A 27,297-nucleotide genomic window follows, 5' to 3' on the forward strand; every position below is an offset into this window, starting at 1 on the left:
CCCCAACCATATTAAGTCATACAATATTTGCCATAACCATAACCTGTGATCAACCAAAAGTATTCTGCAGCTGGCGTTCACAGATGTTGTAGATGGTAAAAAAATATTTTCTGTAAATAAGTATTGTCAGAATGGGGTTGTTGCTTGGTCATGATTTTTTTCATATACTCTATATATAAATGTGATTTTAAACCTCTGTTATTTGGACGAAAACCACATGGTCTCTTAAAGCCCTTTGGTGTGTCCTCAAGCCGCAACTTACACACCTTGTATCTAAGGCATAAGCGGTTCTATTCCTCCAGTGTATCATACTCAGCATTGAGAAAAACAAACTATACATAAAACGCCTCTTTTCAGTTCTTGTGGAGCTTTGTGGAGAAGTCTCTGTCTGTTCTGAGTGTTGAGATCTTGTCTGGCTCAGGCGTACAGTTCACGGCTGTGGACCCAAAGACTCAAATCCTCTAAGACTTACAGATCTGAAGTGTCTGACCAAAAGGGTGTCAGGGTGAAGACTGCTCAAAGGAGCTCTTGGAGGTTGTGGGCACAATACATGATGAATTCTGAAGTCCAACCGCCCGATGAAAGACCGACGGACTGCAAATTGAACTTCCAAGTGTTTCCTTCCTTTACTTTTTTGGTCTATGTTGTTTTCACAGCTTCACCCACCGTCCCTTAGCCCCACCCCCCGAAATCAATCTGTGCAATCCCCAAATATATTTCCTAAAGCATCTGTGTACGTTTGTTCCTCATTCCTCATATCTGTCGAGGTCCGGTCGATATTTAATAATACGCCGATATTACAACTGTATATACCAAAAAAGATGCACCACGAGAAGACCATGGAGTTGAGATTACTCAACTGCTGTGACATTTCTGGTTGTAGACCCAGGTAATGTTGCCAATCAATGGCACTGATGTGATTAAATATCCTTGTCTTTTTATCTAGTGATTTATCCTTTAGATAATCCTAACCTGGACATTTATCCTGGAAATAACTCCTAAGCTGAATTTTTCCTGAGAACGTGGCGTGCTCTCAGCTTTTTTTATTATTCCCGTCGGCGGATTTCTCTGATTGCCACTTATATCACCTACAGATTTTCAATCAACCGACAGTGGAGGCTGAGGCAGCAACACTCGAGAGAGAGAGCGGCTACAAGGTAAGCGAGATTAATCCGTCGCGCAGTTTAAAAATCTGCGGGGGGGATTAGAGAGCTGCAGGACAACAATTCCCCTTTCCCCAGCGCGACCAAACAAATCAGCTCTGTTTGTGCAGATGTTTGCCTCCGAAATGAGATATAGATTTTTCTCCCCCTTGCCCCTCTCTCTTTCTCCACGTTCACTTCATACTCTGCTTATTTCATTTGCTGTCTAATATTTATTGAGCTTGCGTCGCGTAAACAAGGTTACTATCTGTCTGGACAAGTCATATCTTCATTGGCTTGCCTCGCGCGCAAGCCATGTTCGATCTACACACTACATTCCAGGAGGATTACCCGACTCTAATTGAACTTGCGTAAACTTGAGACACGCTCAACCAGCCTTTTTTCACATAAATCACATGGCTTGATATCACTGAGGGGCTGACATTCTGTCTTTAACTCATCATTTACCTCTCTTGTTTTATTTCAAAACACACTTTCACCCCTGTCAGACCATTGGCACAAATCAGTTGTACCGTTTTAAAATCCGCCACTAAAGAAAAAAAAATACTCTGGTATGAAGAAAAATGTCCTCCGTCGACATAAAACAGTGCAACAGTGCACCTCTCACTTATTCCAATTTCCTTGTGCGTGAAGTTCAGGGTCTTTCAGGGTTTTTTTCATCCTCCCCTCCTCTCACACCACGATCCATTTCCTTTCCCTGGATCCTCTCGACGTTTTCAGCGGCAGTGCAACAGTCATCGATCCTTCCATTAACAGGCAAAATATCGTCTTCAGGCCGGCCGGCTCCCCAAAACCTCTCAATAAATGCATGAGCAGCCTATCGAGTGTGTGTGTGTGTGTGTGTGTGCGTGTGTGAGAGAGAGAGAGAGAACAGTAAATCAAAATGCTGTGTTAAGCTCCTGAATGACAAACATTCCTCCTCCAGACACACACACACACACAGCTACATTTATAGTAATACACACAAATACACACATTGACACATCGAGATACACACACACACACACACACATACAGTGCCGCCGCCTCACTTTCACACAGCCGTCAAATTGGAAGGCAAGTGTATCTCAGTGAATACAAACACTGTTTTAATCTATCAGCCGAGTGTGACAGGCCCATTTCCTGCGAGTGTGAGCTGCTGATGGTTTAGGGGGCATTCAAAGCAGGATCAATTTGTCACGTCCACACTGGTCTCTCCAGCTTGCATCACCAAACACTTCGCCATCGCGAAGCCAAGGAGACGCACACACACACAGCACCCGCGCGTTCTTCCTCAGCCTCGGCGTTTTCCCGTCAGTCCGCTCGGACAGTTGGATCGGAGGCCTTTTTTGCATTTCCCAAACCTTTGGATTGAGACGAGAAGTGTATTGGTAGGCTGTGCTCATCCCCGGTGTTCGGTCACAGCCCCGACTCCCGTCACTCATCCTGGGCGCCTCTCACCTGCGCCGCGGCTGATCCGTAAAAACCTCCACAGACGGCAGATACAATGTGTTCCCCGAACCGAAATCATACAAACACACTGTACATTTTAACAGCAGCTGTTCGCACGCTCTATTGCAAGGATGTCCTTCTCGTATTTTTGGACTAGAAGTGCCTTGGCCCGGCCGAGGGTCATTATCTTATGTTTTCAGATGACAGGCAAAGTGCATCTTAACGCATTAAGGTTGGTTTTTTTGGTCGGACAAAAGTACTGCGTAAAAAATGACAGTTTTGCACAGCGGACGAGTTGAACTATTATTTCCCCCTCATAATTTCAACACAAGACTAGACAATACAATTAACCATCATCATAACAAAGGACATATTTAATGTCGTTGTGATTTAATCTTGCAGCAGCGGAGGCCGGGATAATCTCTTAGTCGCTAGAATTGGTCAGAAAACATAAGAGTGTTGGATCCTACATTTCTCATAATGCAACCAATAACCATGAGGCTCTACCCTGCTTGCCTGATAAATTCCCATGTCTTCCAATCCCTATGATGCAATGCTTCCTACCTGGGTTTTGGACTACAGGAAGTCCAGAGCCGTAAAATAAAAGATTCATGCGACCGAGTACATGAAAAAATGTATCGAAACGGCAGAACAGCTTCAAGGGCTCAATCTTGATAATATCCTGGAGTGTGTGATGTGCCATTATTTTCAAATCTTGCAGTGTGTTGATGTTTGAGATTAGAGGGAAGAATAACTGCGGAGATTCTCCCTTAGTGCCTGATGCAACCCCCCGCTTTCGAAAACCCGTCAGGATTTCCCAACTCCCGCAGCCTGAGCCCAGCTTCGCAGAGATGATCCTGACGACATTATTCCAGTTTTTAACTCAGACTCTAGAAAAGCTTCTGCAGAGCCACGGGACACATTAAAACCCAACAGTTTACACACTCTGTCAAAAATCAATGGAGTTCACCTTTAATAATGCAGAGAATTACTTTTTAGCGAAAACATGTACAGTAAGCTTATTGAACACAATTTCCTTATGTCCAGGATAAACTGCTAATAATGCGTTCCTTTTAAAACCTTAAAGGACCTTGTACAGTGGTGACGTCTGTACTATTGTAATCTGCATGAAGGAATTATGAAATACATGAATTTGGCTGAACATCATCGCCTTAATGAGTCTTCACCATCTGCTACAGTTTCCGTTCAACTCTTTGGACTCAATTTGATGCTCTGCTCAGCGGCTACAGAACTTCAAGCCTTTTTTCCCCCCTCTCTTCATTTTTATTCATATTAATGATGACATTTGATCCACTGCACAAGCTTGCAGTGCTTTAACTGAACCAGCAGTGTAACCCACAGCTTCATAATAAGACCGGTTCATACAGAACAGTTTGTATCTGCCTCTGCCCCTCAAACGAAGCCTTAAATCAAATTGTTCAAAAAAAAGAAGGTGCCAGATGAATGAGCATGCTGGCAGATACGTCGCCTCACTCAGCATCTCTGCAGCTCCACTCCTCCTCCACAAACACGGTCGCAACCTCCTGTCACATCCCGGTGCACAACATCTCTTTGTCTTATTACGCTCCTCCACAACCGGCCACCTCTCTCGACCCTTTTCCTCCCCCTTTGTCTCCCTCTCTCCTCCTCTCCACCGGGACACGATGCGTCTGAGATGAAGGCTCCGCTGGCACAGTCTCCGAGGCCAAATATATAAAAACACACAGGGACGGTGACAACCAATGTCCCGTGTCCTTACGAAAATTGGATTCCCCTCGAACCTCCCCTCAGTTCCTGCGTCTCCCTTTGCTCCATCTGTCAATTGTGTCAGATGCTATTCGGCTCCCCGTTGTACACGACGTCAATGAGAACCACTGTCAGTGCGAGGGAAAGTGGCTCAAATGGCCAGAGTATGATAAATGTACTGGATTCTGACTTGGGGCTGCGGTTGCAGAAAGTGACGGACAACTTAAATCGTTTCACAGCCCATAGTGACTCACACAGTGAAGAGACAATGAAGAGCAACCATTAGCTGACTTCTAAACAGCAAACTGTCCGATCAAATGTCTGATGTCACTTTTAGCACTTTAGAATCATCATTTCGTGGCCCCTAAGCAGTTCCAGGTGCTATTATTGTTGTGGTCGCCGTCATGAAGACTCTGCAGTAGCGAGACGCCGGTAAGGACGCGGATACATTTGCTCATTTTTAATCACGTAGTCCCCAAATTGCATGGGCAACTAAAGTCCAAGCACAAATGAGCTCGCACGTTCATTGGTCGAGAGTTTAGATCGAATTGGAGTTGTCTGTCAATATGAGGTGCAGGGAGGTGAAGGCAAAAAGCTATCAGAGGTAGAAAAGGTTTGAACCAATCACATTGGGTACCTTTGAAAAAAAGAAAGAAGATACATACACTACAGGAAAACAAAAAAAAATGGGAAACAATCTGGCAAAGGAGCACAAGTCTTTGTAGTCTCGTGGAAAATCCTTTGTACGGTTGTGAAAAACCAAGAAAAAGGCAAGAATTCTCTTGAGGATGCAAACCCCTGTTAAACCTTAAACAAACAGAAAGGTCAAGTTTGCAATTTGCGAAAGCAGTATGGCGTTCTCGAACAAAGTCCAATGGACTGATGAAACAAACAGTTGGGAAAAATGAAACGTCTCTTGACCCAAAGCATACTGTTCCCCCTACTCGGGCATGCGTAGCTGCCGATGGTACCGGTGACCCAAAGGTTTGCAAGATGAATCAGTGTGCTCCGATTCAACGCCACGCATCAGAAGTCATTAGTCAACATGTCATCAATCCTCCGCATAGGGCCGAGAGCAATCGAAGAGCTTATCAGGGTGAAGAGGTGAAATGCCCTTGACTGACTGACCGAGTCAGTCACCTGATCTAATGTCTTGACTGAGCTGAGCGAGAGAGACAAAGCACCTATTGATATCTATGGATCGAAGTCTAATTTGCAAAGTACATGACGTATGAGAATCATCTTTCTTATATTCTTACACCGAAAAAGAACTTAAGAGATGCTGTACATGCAAGGCTACCTCTTCCCACGATGGATCACATCAGCTAACTTCCTCCTTCCCCTCGCAATTTCTACAGCGGAGGGCACCGGACAATACGAAATAACTGTTGGTCATAATAACAATAAAAAAAAAAACTGTGGTTCATAATAGGCTGGGTAATCAGATGAGCGATGGGGTTGTTTGTTTTTTACAAGACAGTTTTGCCTCGCAGTATTGTCTGTCTGCTTTATTCAAGGATGGATTCAAAAATCTAATTTAAACTCTTTCTAATGTGTATGAAGCTAATTTCATATTCTCTGCAAGAATTTAATTAAACTACCGACCAACCGACTGACCTAGTCGGTGACGGCGTATGAGTTATGAATAAACTGAACTGCGATTACAGAGGCTGCTATTTCTGTTGTGATTTTGTTGTTTGATTTATTTCTTTTTAGGGATCCGCAGAAAAACCTAGATTGGAGTTTTGAGCTGTCTCATTTTTTTTTGATTTTTGTACTGTATAGGGACTGTATGGGAAAAACACACAACGGACTACATGGATCATTGTTGTGTATGGTTTCACTGAAATATTTTTTTCATCTGTTTTATAATTGGGGCAGGATGAGTTGTTTCTCCATTCAATATTATAAAGAGAAGATAAAAGATGACATTTAATAGGCTCTGCCTCAAACTTGTTTAAACGTGACCTCGTGCTTCTGTCACGTCACATTTGTTCTGTCTGGGAAATTGCACATTTACACTTGTCAAGTTCAAAGAGTGTGTCATCATCAGCGTGCGATTTCAGGCTCCTGCGGGCGGCCACTTACGTGTTGCTGATTGAGTCGATGCAGCCGTGTGATTGAGGAGCATGTGTGTTTGGAAAAAAATGTTGGAGCCTGGCAGGTGTTTAGACAAGTGTCATAATAACTCGCTGAAATGTTTTCACTTCCCCTTCAGATAAATGTGATTGCTTCGCTTCCCGGCACGACTGGTTCATCGCTCAGCGTGTTTATCAGTCAATATGTCGATGTTTTTTAAAATACACGAGTGGCGTTATTAAAAAGATGGCTTCAGCGCGTCAACATTTACGCATACTGCACAGTATGTTTAGAGTACAGACAGTAAATTCTGTCATATACACTGCATTTGCATTTGGATGTCTCTTTATTCCGCTGATGGACATAAAAAAAACGGATGCAGACACATTTTTGACCTAAAGTTGTCCATCAGCGATGATCCATCATGATAGCAGACATAATGTGCAATGCTTCTTTGGAAGCCAGAGCTATTATGCAGGGTTTTTTTGTGATGTATGTACAAACCTTTGCTGAAAACTTTTCAAACAATAAATCCTCTGATAATTTATTGTGCAAAAGCCATAACACCTATGGCCGCAGTATAGGCCCTGTTATAATGGGTGATTCTTTCAGTGATGTTCTTTCTTAACTATGATTACAGTTTGGCGGTTGAGATACCGCTCGCAGCTAAGACGTCGAATGAGAAGACAGAAAATGTTTTAGAGATTATTAAATCTCGAGGTACTCGGGTTCTACCTGTGGCTCCCTGCGGGGACTGAGAACATAAGCGGCTGGTCTCCCGTCGAGTGTTCCAGCAGATTATGAGTGAGCCTGTGGTGACCGACACACAGCAGAGAGCTGCGCTTGTTTAGCAAATATCCATATTGGCGTGGACCTCGGTCTTCCGCTGTGACCCCCGCAGAACCTTTGGTGAAACGCTTCACTCTATACCAGGAGAGTTTAAGTGCTTTTGAATGATGCTTTTGTAATGTTGTATGCCACAACAAAAAAAAAGAAGGGAGGTATGTAATTCAACATGGGAGGAAACCAGGCTAGCAACGCCGCATTTTCCCAGTCTTCATGATAACTTAGGCTCAATGCATCCTGACTCCAGCTCTGCACATCAGGGAGGCTGTGGCTCAGGCGGTCGAGCAGGTTGGCCACTGTTCCCTGGGCTGCCGGTTCTATCCCCTGATCCCATGCCCTTCCATGGGCCCCCCTACCCTTGGGCCCTGGGTAGTCTGCCCCCTTCCTCCCAGGCCCCCCAGTGCTACGCCCTTGCTTCTTAAGACACAAAAGGAAACATGAGAAACTCTTTCCATTCGGTCGTCTGCGTGATATCGAGGAGCAGGGTGAGAAAGACTGGTGTCTTTATCTCACCATGTTTGAGGCCTGGTTGAGGATTCCCGGGGGGATAGCCCTGTTTCTCAGCCGCTCATGCGTGGCCCACCACTGCCGGGGTTTGGCGAGGCAATTTGGAATGCAGGCTTCGCGAGTGGAAGATTAATTCTACTTTAACAAGGGCTGGTGTGGTGGGTGGTTGAATTAGTGCTTCATTTCTCTAATGTGAAGTTCGTCGTCTTGGCGCAATCAGGTTCGAGTGGAGGTTTGTCAACGCTACCATATGCCGAGGGATTGGTTGACTTTTAAGAAGGGGCAGCGGTACCAAGCTTAAGAGACAGTTTAAGACTGTGTTTGTTAACAAGCAGGCATTTTCTTTTATAAAGAAGGAATTGTATTTTTGCTGCAGAAATAAATACATTAAAATAAAGTATCTGTGTGCATTTGACTGAGTGCACAGCTTTTTATCGTCAGCACCATATGCAACATGGTGGCAGTCGGAAGGAATATATCTGATCAGATCTTCAGCTAAAACAAGCCAGTAATTATGAAAAAATAAATAGTAAATCTCGATTATTAAATTGCATTTACTCAGGATATCAGTGACATATTAGCATTTCTGACTCTGCAGTTTGATGATCACCTGGTGGAGTTACCCAGAGATTAATTGAGTTAATTAATTCCTCAACAGGAGATTTCCCTGTTATCTCGCACGTTGCCCACTAAAACCCCCAAACAGTGTTAATTAATGTTTGTTGTGTTCATCTGCTGAAGTGGAACAAAAAACAACTTCATTAAAATCGTCAATTTAAAAGAGTTAGATGAATTAAAATTGAAAAAGGAAAAAAACACATTGCTGATCTAATTACGATTATTGGTCTTGTACAAAATCATAGGTTGTAAATGATTAATATACTAGAGCTTGTGTTATGTTTTTTCCTAATGATTTGGGTAGAAACGTAGTTGCTGAATAGTTAAGTTGTGGCTGTTTCTCGTCCACAAAGAGGAAGGAGTTTGACACTGGAGGCCAAGGATTGTTTCCAGAGTCTGCAAAAACACATTGCTCAGATAAATACTGTATATAGAATAAGATTGTTGTTGTTTTCATCTTCTGACCATTTGACATACCATTTTTGTCTGGCTGTCAACAAATTCCAGGAAAACTGTAAACATTATACACATTTTTCCTAATTATGTTATGGAATGTTATGGACCATCTTTTGCCATGATGTCAAACAACGTGGAAAACAATTCCAGCCACACAGTCGCAGCTTATGAACACTGGCACCAGCTTGGCCGATATTGTTTTTACTGTGTGTGTGGTTCCTTTAACAGCCTTAATGAATTAATATTAATTCCACTTGACTTGGAAAACAAATTGTTTTTGAAAGCATCAGCTCTCTGTCCGAGGCTGTTTGCTTTTTTCCATTATTGTCAGTAAATTGTGACGCTAAATTAAACGCGGCTGAGAACGGGAGAGAAGTGGAGGAGGAGATTGTTCCGTGTATCTCGTTCTGGCGGAGAAGAAGAAATCACATACTTGACATTTTATTTAAATGGAGACACAGTGGGGAGACCGCATCCTACTGTGTGTGTGTGTGTGTGTGTGTGTTGACGTCTTTCACTGTATCCCACTGCGAGTACAGTATATTCATGTCTGTATGCTTCTTTTAATTCATCTCCGGGGTGTTATTAGTTGTGCAAGTGTTCTTTGTGTGTGTGTGTGTGTGTGTGTGTGTGTGTGGTGCATCTTTGGAGCCGTGCTGCGTCTCAGTGAGGGGTTTCCATTGTCGGATATTTAGATAATGGACCAGTAGAAAGTAAACACACACATCTGGTTAATTATCTGCAGGAACCCTCCCATCTGTTTGCTGTCAAAACTCCAAGCATCACAGGTCTTCACACATCATATGCACATGCTGCACACACACACACACACACACACACAACAGAAAGAGAGAAAGTGAGAGGGGGGGGGGGGGGGGGGGGGAGAATCCTGTCATGACAGCTTCACAGCCTCAGTAAAGAGCCTGGAAATGTGCAGGCTGGTGTAGTTTCATCACCAGGCCTGAGAGGAGAACATTTTCACCAATCAGCAGCAACGACGAGCTAGAGAAAACTCCTTGTCTAGTGTCCACGTCTTCTCTGTCCAACTTTTTTAGAAACTTTAAACTCTTCAACCCGAAGCCCCCTCTCTTTTCACCTGCGCCCGCCCTCGGGGGCCAAAGTGGATCTACGAGCCCAAATCAACGAGGGATGACAGCGGCCTGCGCCCGGCGTCACCAGGTGGTTTCTCACCCTGCTTCACGATCGATCGGTCGGGAGAAATCCTGTCGTCATGCTTGGAGCCTGTGTTCTCTGGAACAAAAAGAAGTCCGTTTCACGTAGATGTCTATGAGGAAATGCGACGTCAGTAAACATTTTCCTGTGGAGTTTACCGCTCAATCTCTAGTTTCAAGTCTTTTCCAATACGCACGATGTTCATTTTGTTAAATGATGGTCTCACAATGACGCCACGGTGGGTTGCCGCTTGGTCACGACTCGGAAGGTTTGAGAACCTCCGGCCCAAATGCAAGTTGAGAGGATGAGAAGGTGGACTGTCGTCAACACACACACATGTAAACACAATGGCAATTATCGAGGACGATACGTCAATAACGTAATTATCTCTCAGGCTCTTTGGTGAATGTACTTTTTTCTCCACACAATGCTATATTTTACTTACTCTCGATCTTCCACTTTATCCCTCTCTCACTGCGGTGAATCCCTCCTTCAGTTCCAGCACACAGCTCTTTCGCTCAGTTCTTTAATTTATTCGATTCTCATTCTCGCACTCCTTCCTCTCCTCCATTATTTTCCTCCAGATACTATATTTGTGCGCTCATTATTCTCTGAATTCGAGCCGTTTTATTTCACAGCGAGGCGTCTTCATTTCTTCCAAACAGTTTTGTGTCACGGGGAAAAAATGGAGAAGTCAATAATCATTAGGCTTATGAATAGTGTATGATGAGGTGTGTGTGTGTGTGTGTGTGTGTGTGAGTGTGTGTTAGTTTGATTGGCGTCAGGGGAGGACGTGATGAACAGGCAGCTCAGCCGGTTGAATAATGCATGGTGTCAATGACCCTTCATTTACATCAGTGATTATTACTGATGTGTGTGTCAGCTCCCCTTAAGTTCCTCCACTAATAGTCATGGGTTTTTCCTTGAACACGTTGAAATCAATCACTGTAGTTTATCTGAGAAAAAAAAAAAAAAAAATCACACCTTCTGCTCAGATTTATGACTAATGAGCACAGAGACGTCAAAGGAAAATCAACACAAGTCTCTCTCACCGGGGATAAAGCCTCCGGTGTCCAGAGTGTGTTGATAGACAAATCACTAATAAAAAAAGAAATGATCCCTGTGATTTCAGCTATTTCCTCGAATTCATAATTTTGTTCGGTGTTAGAATATTGAAGCACACGCTGCTTGGAGTGATTTTTGTTGCCTTTAAAGACACTTTAAAGCTGCAAAAATGGGCCCCAATGTGAACATCCATCCATCGATCCATTATCTATACTGCTTCATCCATACAGGGTTGTGGGTGGAGCTAGAGCCAAGCCCAGCTTCACATTGGGCGAGAGGCCGGGTTCACCCTGGACCAGCTCATGACAGGGGACAAACAACCCTTCACCCTCAAAGTCACACCTATGGTCAATTTGGGGTCTCCAATTAACCTATAGCTCCAACCTGCATGTCTTTGGACTGCGGTAGGAACCCGGAGAGAAGCCACGCAGACACGGGGAGAACATGCAAACTCCACCCAGAAAGGTCCGGATGGTTTTAGTCCGCAGCTGGATCCGAAAGGCAGGAACGTTCTTGCTCTGACCACCGCGCCACCAAAGATAACGTGGCCATCCCCCAAAAAACAAACAAAAACCCAAATTTCCTTTTCCTGTCTCGACAGCTTCGGCTTTTTTTCCCTGGGAGTTTTATTTTTTATTTTTATTAGATGACTGTCCTCTTGGCACAGACACGACCTCTGCCATCTCTGACCTTGCAGCTGAACGGTTTTATTAAGTTTTTCCTGCAGACTTGCCCGTATCGAACTGCTCAAATGACAATGGCAGAAATGAGCTGAGTACATTCACTCAAGTGCTATACTCATTTGCATTTTTTATATGTTATATGCTATATTTATACATAGCATATATTTGCAGTGGGAAAACTTAGTAACACTTATTTTGCAGGTTTTGACTTTGAGTCCCCATAAGACCCCCCCCCGGGCCTCCGTGACTGTGCCTAGTTGAGCGGTTTCGTAATCCATCCAATATGACAGACTTCAGGAAACGGGCCTAAACCTGATGGATGTGGCTGGAAATTGTTTTGTGAACGGTGGCAACGTGCAGTGTTTCTTTTTCGAACCTAAGAAAATGATCACTCCCTCCAGATCAAAAGCGAATATCGCGTCTATTTCTGCCGCTGTACAGTGGCTTCGGAAATTGGGTCTCCCTGCCTCCCCTGCTGTTAAATGAATCGAACCCTCCAGTGTCACTGCTGAACATCGGCGGCTCTTTCGCTCTTTGATACTGAAAAAAAACAACGTTTTGATCGCAAAACACCCTTTCGCATTCACACACATTGCCGGAATCGAACGAAGTGTCTTGTTGTGACATGTTTGTGTCTGTTTCCTTACATTTCTATATTATATCAGTGTCTGTCACATCCTACCCTCCTTGGTCACTCCAAACATATCCTTTCCTCCTCGCCCATGTTTCTGCCATCCTTTTATCTTCCTCTCCTCGTCATCCTTCCTTCCTCTCTATTTCTTTCTCTTCTCCCTCTGCCCTCTTTCCGCTCCTTCCTTCCTTTTTTTTTGTTGTTGTTATTCTGTCCGACTACAAGGCTGCCGCTCTGATGGACAAAATGGCTGCCATACTGTGTGTTCAAGAGTGTGTGTGGGTGTTGATGTGGCATTGGACGTCTGCAGTACTCCTTCTTATGTCACTGATGTCCATTAAGTCTCCGGCTTCTATACCCACACTCTCTGTGTATGTGCTTGTGCAAGGTTTTATTTTTACTTTTCTTCTTCTGACAAATTCATTTTTACCAGCGCACAGGTAGGAGGCCACTTGGATTGAAGGGTGCACTTGTTTGTCTGCTGATGCATGTGTGCAAATGGACAAAGACAGGTGGTGTGTGTGTGTGTGTGTGTGTGTGTGTGTGGTCCTTCCTGTGCACCGAGATGTGTTTTATGAACTGACAAGTACATTTGGGGCAGAGTTTGGAACCCTCTGGTCCTTTCAAAATCACTTTCTGCACAAACAACATGAGACGTTGCTGATGTCCCTATAGATATTTTTTTTTTTTTAAGGTTATGCAACATGAAGCATCTTTCTCGTTCTTTATCAATAACACATTTAGCGAATCATTGAATGACGCGACATTTAAAAAAAAAAAAGCGACTGTGAGCCATGGTGCCGCGCATATTCTGGGTAATGAAACACGACGGATGTGAACACTGAGAATATAATCAAACCCTGATGTGTTACGCTACGTCTGCCAGGGATTAGTGTGGTGATGTCAATGGGAGAGACAACAAACAGAACTAAAAATACAAACGTACAAAACCTGGTAATCTTTGGAGAGGCTCTCAATAACCCCTTGTGTTGATCATATATCCGTCTCAAGTTTAAATGAAAGTGAAACTCATTTAATCTGGATTTTATCCGGTATGATATTTATGAATTTTGTAAATTCTCACAGCTTGGTTTTTGCTCAGCCTTTAGCCTTCACTCATTTTTCTTCCCACGCTGAAATATTAACCGCGACACTGAACTGTTCAGATATTGAAGATGTACACATTATGGCATCTGAGTGGATTTTACACATGCTAATATTTGCTAATATTCAAGTAGCTGAGACATCTTCAGAGCACCTGTCCTGAGCATAACAACATACTTGAACTGCATCGTTATTAAAATCAAGTGAGGCTGTTTTTTTATTTTTTTTGCTCAAGCCAGTGGGAATATCTCTGAACGGTCATTGTTGTTATCGAGGGCAAAGACAATAAGACTCAGTTTCAACTATCAGAAATGAATTTGTCTGGTTTAAACCAAAGTGTCTGAGAGTGTGTTAATTCCATCCACACTCTCTGTTTGGAAACCTGTGTCGGCACTTTTATCCACAAGCGCTGAATTTATGTTTGCTCCGTGTTGCTCTGAATTGGCCTATTAGTATCTTATTTGCACTTGTGTTTTTATCCTGAAGTCCGTAAGCAAAAGCGAAACCCGCTTGATCAACAACATCGGTGTCCATGCGTTAAAAAAGCCATTTCCTCCTCCAGAATGGCCGTCTCACTTCGCCTCGTTATGTGTCACATCATGATGTATATAGGCCCGAGAATGTGACCCGGGGCTCTCTGTACTGGACGAACACTGCTTCATCAGCATTGTTCAGAGCGGCAGCCCGTCTCCTTCGGAGGCAAATTAAAGTAGATTTGCGAGACCTCCGAGGCCTCCTCCTCATCCTCCTCCTCCTCCTCATCCTCCCCTTCCTCCTCCACCTCCTCCTCCTCCTCTTCCTCCGCCGCCGCCGGTAGAGACTTAGACACGAGGCGCTTTTATGCAGATAAACACCTGCATATTGGACTATGGAGGGTTATCAAGTAAGAGGAAGTTTGATCTTGAAAGAATTTAAACCTGGTATAACTGAAGAGTATCACTGACGCCTCACTCCGTCCTTCCACATATTGAATCACTGCTCACAGCAGTGGGAGGCCACAGACCAACTGAGTTAAGGTGAAATGTCTCTTTAAATTATCTGCAGTTGCCACAGAGTGATGGCACCATACCAAGAAATGGACTACATGCACGAGGCTTCGCGACGTACTTCCGTTTCAAAATGACGCCGCTCCATCGAGTGCCACGCAGGAAAACGTCCAAAACGGGACATTTTTTCAAAAACAGATGAAGAAGTACTCAGAGAGTAGCAGTGTGTCCCACTTTGTTCGCATCAAACAAAACCGAACGGCGTACTAAGTTTTCACGGGTTTACGACCCGTCCCGAAAACGAGAAGACGAGGGCTGGTAGCAATGCGCCGGGATCGTTTTCTCCGTCACCTCTCGCACGAAGGCCGCTGACGAAACAGCGCCAGTGTTGAACCTCAGCAGTGCTAAGTAGAACCCGGACGCCTGGAAACATAACCCTAACCTCTTTGTATTTTGGCATCTGCAAAGCCTCCAAACGGGACTCCCTGGATCGTTCTTCATGACTCCCTGTAGCCTGAAACAACGCGGATGACCATCACCGGCCCCGCCGTGGTTTTTGTTTTTAATGCAGAGCCCGTTCTCAGTCTGCGACGCGACCTGCACACTGAAGGAGGTCGGCGAGAGGCCGAGGTCTGATCGGGCACGGCGATCCAAATCCCACTGTGTGGCTGGTTACGCTTGATATCCAGCGCGTGTTTGCAATCAAGTCAGCGAACTGGTGCCGCGGTGTTCGTGGCGTAAAACCTGGATGAGATTCTGCAGGTTTGCGCCTTTTTTTACTTTGAGTTTCTGGTGGGAAGTGAGCAGAAGAAGGTAGATAATACAGACTAAGAGATGGTGCTCGGATTGTTTTTTCCCCCTGATCACAATCGCATTTCCCTCGGCTCTCTGTCCTCTAAGCAAACACAGTATGGAGTAAAAAAAAAGCTAGATCGGAGTAGTTGTCCTTGGACACAAACACACACACACACCACAGCTGTTAACATGTCGGTAAAATTTAAGGCCACGATGTTTTCAGACATGCATTCCAAACTAATTTTCCGGAATTTGCCGCTCGCACATGAAGAATGCGGAAGGAGATTTTCCAGGATGAGATATATCGGATACATAGAACCCAGAGGGTTTTAGTCTGCACTTTAAGAAATGATCTGTTAAATGATCTGTGTTGATTATTGTCATATGTGAACTCAAATATACTCCAATAACAAAACTACACGTTTCCTTTCCTGACACAATTTGGGCTGACGCCATATCTGGCAACTTCAGCCAACCGCAACTATCAAGTGACCATATTCTGTCAGCCCAGCAACAACATCACTGCAGCGGTAGAGCAAGAAAAGAATGAACAGCAGATGAGAGCCAGCAACTGGCCGGATTGGACTGATTATCAGAACCCACTTTCTCGGTCCAGTTCAGGGCGAGACTTTTACAACTCTTTACCGCCCTGCAGGACACGTCGGTGGTAAATTGGGTCCCGGTGGGATTGGAACCAGTAACCCCCTCCCGGCCTCCCCTCTCTCGCCACCTGGAAGTGTCGAATGATGAAAGTGCGGGAGGGAATGAGTGATGAGCGGCGGGGATGGGGTCAGTGAACCGTCGGAGACTGGATAGAGTGCGTTGGAGCAGGTCAGTCACCGTCTCAGCAACTCCAATCAATCCACATCTGCTCAGATCAACACGTGTGTGTGTGTGTGTGTGTGTGTGTGTAGACAGTAGTGATCTTTGCTGGAAGGGTTTTCAAGATCTTCATTGTGTGTGTGCGTGGGTGTGGGGTTAGGCCATCGACTGTGTGTGTGTGTGTTTAGTTAGTGTTGTAGGCCAGTGAATGGGAAGATGGATATTGATCCTCAACTCCTACAAAGTGGGGAAAATGCACCCAAAAGCTCCATCTTGATTCAGCCCGACACACACACACACACACACAAGTAATGATTCCAGTGGCTGTGATGACAAAAACAGTGCTCCAAACTAATATTCATCTCCATCAGCAGACATGAGACGGTTTCTTGCGGGATCATTTATGGAAACGATTGGATAACCCCACAGCGTTGCCGCCGCCCTCCCCAATTTCATTTTGCTTGTGGCCACCCGCTTATACGCCCATTCTCATCCCTTCCTCCCTCCCTCCTCCTCCCAAAGCCCTGCATGAATTTCCTTGTTGTGTTTCAATCTCTCACTCTGGATTTATTCGTCCCCCCCTCCCTCGTATTTCCGTTTCCAGTTCCTTCTTCCTCCTGTCAATCATTCTTTTCCCGCGGAGGAATCCTCAATTCCTTCTCAAATCCTTCTGTCCCTTCTTCAAATAATTTCAAATGATCTCCCCCCGTCCCTCAATCACTTCCCTCATCCCTTGATACTTCCCTCTTTCCTTCCGGTTGGTTTCCTCTTTCTCTTCAATTTCTATCCACCCCCCCCCCTTTTCCATTTCACTTCTTCCTCGTTACCTTCCCACCACGACCTCTATAACAGCTTGCGTTAGTCATCGGTATACAAAACTAAATCTGCTCGCTGTCGCTGTGCAATTTCAATATTTAATGCGCAATCCTGTTACACTGTATATATTCTGTTCACAGTGTATATTTATTCCTTATTTTCTATACAATATATGTATTACTCCTATTTTCATGTGGCATATTATTTATATTGCATGTTTAGTTATTTATCACTCTTTTTACTGATGCCTCAATATGTACTGTCGCCTTTGCTGCTGTGACATGGCACATTTCCCCAGAGTTAACTTAGTAAAATTTCCTATTTCTAGGCAAAGATCGTGTACCTATTACACATACTGTATGTGACATATGGTTTTTCATGCTTTGCTTACTTTACAATGACAGATGAGATGCTGACAAATAATCTCAAAAGTGAAATATGCCACTGGTTACAATTACAGTCGATTTTTGGACTAAATTAATTCACTAAAACAATGTATGACACGCATGCAATGCCAATGCATGAGAGCCCATGCGATTTTAATTGGATTAAGTGTTATAATGAAGGCATAAATGGCCCACTAGCTGCTTTGTGATTGATATAAATATATTTTATAGCTTTAACCCAGAGGATTAAATATGTTCCCCTCCAGGCATCAGACTTACTAACATGACACGTCACCGCGCTGCCCTGGTTTGATTCCCACCTGCAGGGACCTTTGCATGTCACACCCTTGTTGCTTGTCTGTGTCGATGTTTGAAGAAGCAGATCCAGAATATAAAACACAAAGCAGCAAAATAGTCCACAAAGAAAAACCAGACGATTTCAACATACAACAAAAAAACCAAAACCAAAAAAAGAGGTAATTATTTTGAACAAGTCCACGAAGGAAAACAAAGTATTCCAAGAGTTCTTAATGTCTTCAGCAGTTCCCAAGGCAGAATCATGACAGTCTGCTTCTACTCATCCATTTTCTTTTGTAAAGACGCGACAATCGCGACAATCCAAGACAGACTCTTCTACCTGTTTTCTCTCCGTTGGCCGGTTGAGGATGATGGATATTTCCCTGCGTCGACCTTGGTCACACTAATGAAGCGGGCAGACGGAGCGATGACTGGCCTCGCCGTGGAAACACTGACATCCATTTCCTCCCCTGAACGGAGCCACCGCACGGGAGCTGCAAGTATAACGCTTCGCTTATAGAAGGATTACGCTAATCTGACGACAGGAAAATGGCAAGCTATTGAATTTCATAAAAAGCAATTAATTTTTTTAAAAATACAAATGTTTTGCCGCGACATTTACTTTCAGTTACTGTGTTTTAATCATGCGCAGTGTAACCTGTTGAATTTTATATTGTTATATTTTGAGTTTTTCATTGTTTGTCTCTGCACCTCCATCAGATGTTCTTACTGTACAATGTAATTTAACTGTCATTTATCTTTCAGTTCCCTCTGGGCCGCTTTGATTTGTACTGCATCTAATGAAACTAGAGCTGCAACAGCTAGATTAGTAATCGGATACCAAATTTATCGCCAACTTTTTTTGATAAATCGACAAATCTGTTCGAGTAGTTTTTGTGAAAAGAAAATGTAAAAATTCTATGATTTTGCTGCTTTAATTAGGATATTTTCTAGTTTCTTTGATCCTCTATGACACTGAAGTGAATATATTTTGTGTGTGCACATATAAAACATCATCTTGTGGTTTGGGAAACACGATTGACATTTTTCATAATTTTATGAAATTTAATGGACCAAACAACTAATCTTTTAATCAAGAGAATATTCGACAGATTTATCGATAATGAAAATAATCCTTAGTTACAGCTAAAATAACTATTAAAAGAACTAGTAAAACTATTTATTTTAACAACTTTTTGAAAAAGAATTATCAACAATAGATTTCAATTTTTAATGTATGTATGTTATAAAGTTCCTGTAAATACCACAACAGTGTCATTCAGAAAATATAGTTCATGTCCTCTTCGTTCCTCAGAACGAGCAGCATTACCAAAAGACCAGTTAGACCCAATGTACCGATGCCGACATGACGTCATAAAATGTATTATACTCGTCAACAACAGCCTGCCTTCTGCAGCCCTATTGAAAAAAACAACAAGAGACGGACAGGCGATGTATTCTGCGGATGATTAATCAGGAGTTTCAGTAGATTGCAATAATTAAATTGCTCTCAGACGACCTCGGCGACGAGGCAAAGTGAAGCACGCCTGAGACAACAGTGACACTCTACATTACACATCTGATTACACCGGCGGTAACTCGGTGTGACAGCGTCTTTCATCTGGGTTAAAGCGAGCCGCTCTTTAAATTACAGTGATGTGACACCTCGTGTGCGATGGCCCTACGGAGTCATGACGAGGAGATGAGAGGATTTCAGATGCGTTCACCGGGGATTCCTGGAGTTAGTTCACATATACATTAAATCTTAATATTACTGTTATCAGTAATATCAGTCGGGCTCTATATATTATCGGCCAACCGATATATCGGTCGATATCAGCCTTTCACAGACATGTCGATATCGGCCGAAAGGTTTAGATCCCGACCGATATTATCGGCCAAGTGATACGAACCTTTAAATGTGCCTTTATGTTTACATTTTAGATAAAATAAATGTTTATTTTCCTTAATCCAAAATCATTTAATAATAATTAATAAATAATTATAATTATTTGGTTGTATTTGTAATTCATTTTTTCAATTTACAGTTATTTATGGTAAAGTTTATTGTTAAACTAAAATATCAAGCCCCAACTACATTTCTGTCATAAAGATTTGATAACGACATTTTAGGAATCATTGACAGATTTAAAATATATATATATATATAAATATGTATATATATCGGTATCGGGAATCTTGTACTCCTAAATATCAATAACTGCCCCCCAAAAAAACATATCGGTCGGGCTCTACTATGTATTATATCACAGTATTAATTGTAGTAACGGTATATTGCGTATGTATTTCCTGAATACAGAATCTATCGCCAAACGTTATTATGGGAATTGTTTTCGAATTTTATTCACAATCACGTGTGAATTTGCGCTTTGACATTATAACTGCTGACACCATTACAACACACACACACACACACACACACACACACACACACACACACAGATACAGATACAAGGCCATAGTTCCCAAGGTCACCCATCAAACAGTCGCACATGCACACAATGTGTTGGCCAATGACAGCTCCACAGGGACAGCATGTGACCTCTTTGTCTTTTCTTTCCCACTCTCTCCCTCTCTCCCTTCACCTCCCTCGTTTGCATGTTGCCTGATACCTCACCCTCTCACTTTCATTTGGCGGGGCTGTCTTCAAGGCTATGTGCGTCAGGCTCTACTAAGCGGACTGCCACTGTGCAGCGCTCCCCTGTCACTGGAACTTACCATGATGAATGAGAGCGACGCGGAGGGGAGAGAGAGAGGGAGGGAGGGAGGAAGAAGGACGAGGGGTTGGCGGGAGGGAGGAAGGGTCGGTCGTCCGGCTGGGAGGGAGAGATGTTGCTGGAATGGAATGAATGGAGGGATGAATGAATGAAACTCACACATTCACACATGTGGCAGATCTCCACAAGGGGGAGCTGCTCGCAGCCAAGAGGCTTTCTTCATTTCTTCCTAATTAGCAAGGATTTGGCTAAGAACCAAAATGCCCAAATGCTGATGAATACGCATAATTATGTACATATGAACAGATACAAAAAAACACATTCCCGTACCAATACTGTTCAAATAATGATGAGATCAATTTAACACCACATGCAAATGGGACAAGGAAGAATTTTTGTCAATAGTTTTCTCATTTTTTTTCTTCCAAAAACGTCTTGTCGTATTTCCAATATTCTTTTCCACTTCAATTGATTCGATTTTCAATTGAAAATCATGGGTGATATCATAATTAATAATGTATGTGGCAGTTATAGCTGAAGAAAACAAGCGTCGTTCCAGAAGAAGAATGAAAATATGACTAGAAATATAGTAGCTTTGCCTTGAACTATAAAAACAGTGTACATAATAAAGCAACACATGAGTTGCAGCACAAAACAATATTCAAGTGGACACTTAAAACTAATTAATAATCTCATATTCAGCAGGTTTAAAACCAATAAAGAAATTACAATACTAGTGCTAAAATAAGTCCCCTGTATTTAGAACACTTTTTTTTAAAAGTGCAAGTGATAGGGTTTTTCTTATTTGCCTTAATATTCTGACTTTGAAGAGCTCTGAACTCCCCAACACCATAGTTCATAGGGAATCTTAGAAACATCTGCTCTGGGCCTAAGCATCATCTCTTACGTTTACCGAACAGAGCCATCGCACGAGTCGACAGACGCGCTCCACTCTTCCACTTGTTGGTTTGTGCATCGCTCCGCACAAAAGAGCAAAATGATCAAAGCGGTAAACCGAGCATCATAATCAGCCCTAATAGATGCTGTGAAAACAAAACCTCCGCATTTAGACAGTGGCTAGATAAACGTTTCCAGCAGCAACTTAATTAACAACTTACTCCCCCCCCCCCCCCCCCCCCCCCCCCCCCCCACTTTCCAGTACATGACAACTTGGATGACTTAAAGGAGACATATGATGCTCATATTCAGGTTCATAATTTTAACTCGGGTTATTACTTGAAAAGGTTTACATGCTCTAATGTTCAGTGAACACATCAGTTTCATCAGACTGTCCATTCCTGCAGCTCCTCTGTTTGAAACACTTGGTTTTACCTCCTGTCTCTTTAAGGCCCCTCCCTCCCGATGAAGCCCAGTCTGCTCTGATTTGCCAGCTGGCTCCACTGTGTTGTGCTGATTGGTCAACCGCTTCCAGAGCATGTAGGAAATGTCGGCCTCCGCTCTGGCTTTCCCTAGCCGCTAGGCGTGCCTTACGCATCACCATCTTACGGACGTATCGGCCGGATTACTAACGAGGCGTTCAGGAGCAGCGTTTCCTGTCAGCGAAGACAGAAATTCAAACTCACGAATAAAGGATATGAGTGGCGTTGATGGTTTCTACCGTGGCTGCATACGGAGACAAGTAAAACAAACGGATGCAGGGACAGAATCAGTGTGTGTTTAGGTTTTGTCAGACCAAATATAAATATCCAGTGGACTGTGAATGAAGACCAACAGCGAATTATGTGCATCAAAGACACCTGCAGCCATGTTGTTTTCATCTCAGGTCACACACAAGTGTCACGACACCGCCGTCCTATTTCCCAGCTACTGTGCCCTGTATTTTTTTATTCATTCTACCTAGACCTGTTTCTAGGTAGACCTGCAGAGTGGAAGCCGTTTCATCCCTTCCTGTGTGAGGCCTCAGTTCTTATTAACTGTTTTAGAACTGACGAAGCCTTTGGTATGATAATAGAATTGCTTCAACTCCGCGGATGCTGATAATACCAAAAGGCATAGAAATATGCATAACTGGAAAATAAATATGATAGGGGAACATTTTACTGTGTTCCAATGGCTGTCGCTTAATTATTCACTATGTAATCAACTGATTGAATTCAACATTCCCAGAATTTTTCAAGCACAAAAGGCTGTGAGATCCAGGCACTTAGACACAGTAACATGAACTTCCCTCACTAAGACACAAACGGACTCGCACACACACACACACACACACACACACACACACACACAGTATAAAATTAGCATCGCCGCCGTCTCAGCCGCCGCGGGGGCGGAAAATCGGGAGGGGAAATTTGCGACTCAATGAAAAACAGCACATTCACATAATGAACGGGCCCTGGAATTTATCAGTAAAAACTGAGAAATGATAATTAAAAGCCGGAAATGAAAATGAACAGACAATGGAGAGAGTGGAAGTTAATGAGCCCCGTCCACCGGCTACGCTAATTCCATCTCTCTCTCCGCCTCACTCGATGTTCCCTGCGCCCACACACAAGGACAAACCCTGCCACGCTCAAGGACGCTAACTTCTGTTCACACACACACACACACACACACACACACACACACATAAACACAGAGAGATAAAAACGCACACTGCTCACACCCTAACCATAAGAAGATATATAAAATACAAAACAGCACATAATGAATCACAAAAGTCAAGCTAAAGTCAAGTCTCCGTGCTTATGAAATTTGTATTGTACTTACTTGATGAAGGTACTGTGAGAAAAACAACCTCAACAATATTTCATATTTAAACTCCAGATTTCCCAATATACAGTTGGTTCACTCGATTCAAAGCTACTCACTGTATTTAGGGAATATCGTAGAGCTGCAACAGTTTGTATTAATCTATTTTGATTAATTGATCAGCTACGCTGATTTCCGCAATTAGTGGAGGCAACAAAATATAGTATTATTATATTGTACTAGAATCACATCTGTGGTTCTAGGTTCATTAACCACAGGAACCTCTTTCCCTGCAGGACGGTGCCAGTTCCGAACAGGCTCCTTTTGGGCACCAGGCCACATTTGTTTCGACAGATGTGATAACCAAACGTCCCGTGATTCACACTCCGTTATGGTGAAGACTAATCTAACGCTCCGATTTGTTTGTTTACCAAGCACCAATAAACCTCTGCAGGAGGAAGAACGTTACTTGGCGAAGTCATTTACTTTTCAAAGTCATCACATCTCGCCTTTGTATGGTTCAGGAAAAGAATCGGACTCACTGCTGCTGCAGGATTCACTCCTGCTTTCAGTGGAACGAGTTCTGTTCGGTTCGACGCTGGCACCGCGTCGGAGGAGAGGAGCTCACTGATACATAAAAATCTCAGTGCACCGGTATCACTATAGACGGGTTTAAAAAGAATAAATGGATCAGTGTCGCATGTTCCAACAGCAAATCAGTAAAGTGGGATCGAAACTTGCCGTGTGCATGAATTGCCGAGTGATATTTTTGTTTTTTCGTCCGTCGTCCCTCCGCAAACTCCACACGCGTCAGAAAAGCTGCTCACACGCAGCAGTGATGTCACAGTTAGACAACGCCGTCACAGTTGTGCAGCAGCAGCGGCGGCGCGTTTGACGAATCCCAACACAACAGCGGCAGCTGTGATTCAATTCACAATCGGAGAATCGCTTTCATCTTCCATAAAATCATCAGTCACTCCTCTTCCTCCTCCTCTTCCGGACAGAAACCGACAGGGTTCTGCCGCGTGACTTCTGTTCACGTCGCTTCCTCTGTTCTGTTGCAGACAGGTTTGGTTTTTTTGTGAATGAGATCTACCGCGTCCATGTTTGTTTGTGTTGGTGAGCTATAGTTGTGCTCTAGCTGTGAGAAATACCCTCTGGAGGACGTTTAAACACACACACACACACACACACACACACACACACACACACACACACACAAACCATTCTTAGGGTGATAAAGCCACTTCACTGGGAGCTAATTATAGCAGGTTTTAATTGCTTTTCCGGCTTTTAAAGTGACTTCACTGACTCTGTTTCTGGCTTTTCCTTCACAGCATCCACCATAAGCCAAACGTTGTGTGTGTGTGTGTGTGTGTGTGTGTGTGAAAAGTAGAAGCATGGTGATTCAGAGTTTTTGTCCAGTGCAACAACCAGAATTTTTAACCAGTGACCTGCACTCCCACGTTTCCCTCCTTCCATCTCCACGTCTTGCCATCCTTTACTTCCTTCCTTCCTCCCCTGCTGCTCTCTCTCTCTTTCTTTCTTCCTACCGTATTTCCCTTCTTTCCAATTTTTTTTTTTTTGGGCTCCTTCCTTCCACAACTTGATTTAACTACAAACACTTCTCCGACTTTCCATTTCTCTGCCCCCCTTTTCATTTACCTTTGATCAACTGTCTCTTTTCTAGCTATTCCCCCCTTAACGTGTTCTTGATATCCTATTTTTTTTTTTCTCTTTTCATGTCCCCCTTTCTCTCTCAGTCTCTCTTTTCATCTCTTTCTCCGGGGAGGAAGGAGAAACATATGGCCTGCTGGTAAAAACAGATGTGCATTTTTTTGAATCAAAGGGGCTAAAAAGCATGGCGGAGACACTCACTCATATTGTGGAATATTGGGCCCAACAGTTGCCAACACTGAATGTGAAAAGAGACATTTGGAAGCGGAGCATGTGATCACATTATCAAAGTCAGATTTAAATGGATTTTTTCTTCAATCATGTATTTTTTTTAATTGTTTGTAAAGTCTGTGTTCAATTTTTATTTTGTGTTCATTTTTTTCATTAGAAATTAAATTGCAGTAGTCAGGCTGAAGGTAACCCAGGTAAGCTTGTGGCGAGGACACGCCCCCTCGTGACGCGGACCCCTCCTGCGGCCCGATGACTGGCTGATTTTTTGAAGAAGGAAAATGGCGCGTACTCACGGGAAGCGACGACCGCGGAAGAGGCCAGACCGACAGACCGTCCCGATGTCGCCGGGCCTTGTGTCAATCCGCCCGACAACGCGTGGTGGGTTCAGTCCGTTCAACATTACCGGAACCAGTTTATATCCACGTCTCGCCCCCAAACTCTCCCTCCGTGTCCCGGCGCGGGACCGTTCGGTCACCGGAGTCTTGCTGCCCGCCGTCTTCCGGAAACGAAAGGTAAACACACAACACAGCTGCGAACAAACCGGACAGGAGGTACCACTCCTACTGACTTTTGGGCGACCTGAAACCAAAACAGACCCACGGCGTGGGGAGACGCCCCCTGGATAGAGACTTGTATACATTGACTTGAGACTAAAAAAAATGACTCGTGGGTTGGGAACAACATTCTTCTGTGTGGTTTGAACGTGTGTATATTACACTGTGGGCAACATTGAAACTATATTGCATTGTGTGTGTTTTCTGGCTTGTGTGTGTGGTCGCTGCTGGCTGGTCACTGCTCTGTTACACTTGGCGTGTGAGTCACATTTAAAGGGGGAGTGTTCTGAGTAGCTCTTCCTTGGTTCCTTCAACACAATTGTATTTTCCGTAATATTGAACATTATGTCCTTTACATGTGGGAAATACACATACGATGTATAATTCAACACAAATATTATTAAATCAAATGTAAACTCAATTATTCGATCTGGAGTTTGAGCCGGGTGGCACGGTCCTCATCATCATCATCATCATCAGCAGCAGCAGCAGATTGAGTTTGGCCTGTTGTCATGGAAGCGCAGATGATCTCGATGACTCGCCTCCTCCACAGGGGGGGAACAAACACGCTCCCACTTGATGTTGTCGAGAGTCCAACGAACACGTCCTTGAACTGTCCCGCTTCATCATTTGTACTGACACGGGCCGAATTCTGATCAAAGGTCGTCGTCTCTGCCAAACATAAGGGTTGAATTCACAAATGGATTCAATTACTGCCGCTATAGATCGATAGGGGCACGCATCGCACAATGGAAACCAATTGGATTTGCACAAAAAAAGACGCATACCCCACCAATCTATCGCGCAGACTTAAACTGACGCAAAGTGACAGTAGAGGATTTCAATTAGAAAGCTTTTAGACTGTAATAGACGGCTGAGGACCAAATTAAAATTCATTTGTTGGTTTCTTTTTTAGAAATGGTTCTGTTTTATTTATTGCTCTGCGTTAAAAAAATTCTTAAATGGAGGGTAACCGCGAGTTGACCCCTGTGATGCTGTAATATTAAACAGCTGAATAGTCTGAAACAAACAGTATTTTGCTTCATTGCCCTTTGGACGTTTTTCCTCCCACACTCCACCTGGAATCACGACAAACACACACACACACACACACACACACATTACAGCAGTGTTTGGTAATATGGCCAATTAAATATGTGGAATAAATCATGTTGAATTATTCATTTTAATGTACTATGATGTTGTGAGAGCATAAACTGCCCACTCATTAACCACAGATTGAAATTAAGACTGTTTGACTTTCTGGTTTCGAGCAGATTAACATATGTTTGTTTTGTAATCTCTGACATTACATCCCAACGTGAGTGAATCGTCACCCCTCCATTAGAACAACGCACAATATGGGATGAATGTAAATATAAATATATGGTAAATAAATTGTGATTACCCAAAGTCGCCGTTCACTTCCTCCTTCTGCAGTTGTTTGATCTGATGAGAGTGAGAGCTGCAGAGAGAGACAATGAACCACAGTTTAAAAATAGAGGAAGAGCGAGAGAGAGAGAGAGTGGGAATAATGAGCTTATGTGAAGAAATGTGGGAAACATACAGAGAGAGAAAGAGCCAGAGACTAAAAAAGAGACGGTGACACAGAAACGGAAAGACACGGAGAGGCATGACACACTGTACACGCAGATTCGGATTTGCGTTCATACACCCTGCACCAGAGATAAAAATAAAACTGGGTTTGACGATAGTGACACGCACAAACTTGCGACACATCTGCGGCATTCTAAAATGTCAGTGTCGGCGTCGGGCGGATT

The 27,297-nt window shown here is 43.5% G+C and overlaps 1 protein-coding gene across 1 annotated transcript in view; it reads right to left on the reverse strand.

The window, feature by feature from the left end:
- mrps5 (mitochondrial ribosomal protein S5) overlaps positions 1 to 25,436 on the reverse strand; it is a 63,395-nt gene extending 37,959 nt beyond the window's left edge. Inside the window, exon 1 of the mRNA XM_035606200.2 lies at positions 25,256 to 25,436. The gene's annotated coding sequence lies outside the window, so the exon portion shown is untranslated. The remainder of the gene's footprint in view (positions 1 to 25,255) is intronic.
- Positions 25,437 to 27,297: the final 1,861 nt, after the last annotated feature.

The sequence above is a fragment of the Scophthalmus maximus genome, chromosome 10 (genome assembly GCF_022379125.1).
Source record: "Scophthalmus maximus strain ysfricsl-2021 chromosome 10, ASM2237912v1, whole genome shotgun sequence".
NCBI lineage: Eukaryota > Metazoa > Chordata > Actinopteri > Pleuronectiformes > Scophthalmidae > Scophthalmus > Scophthalmus maximus.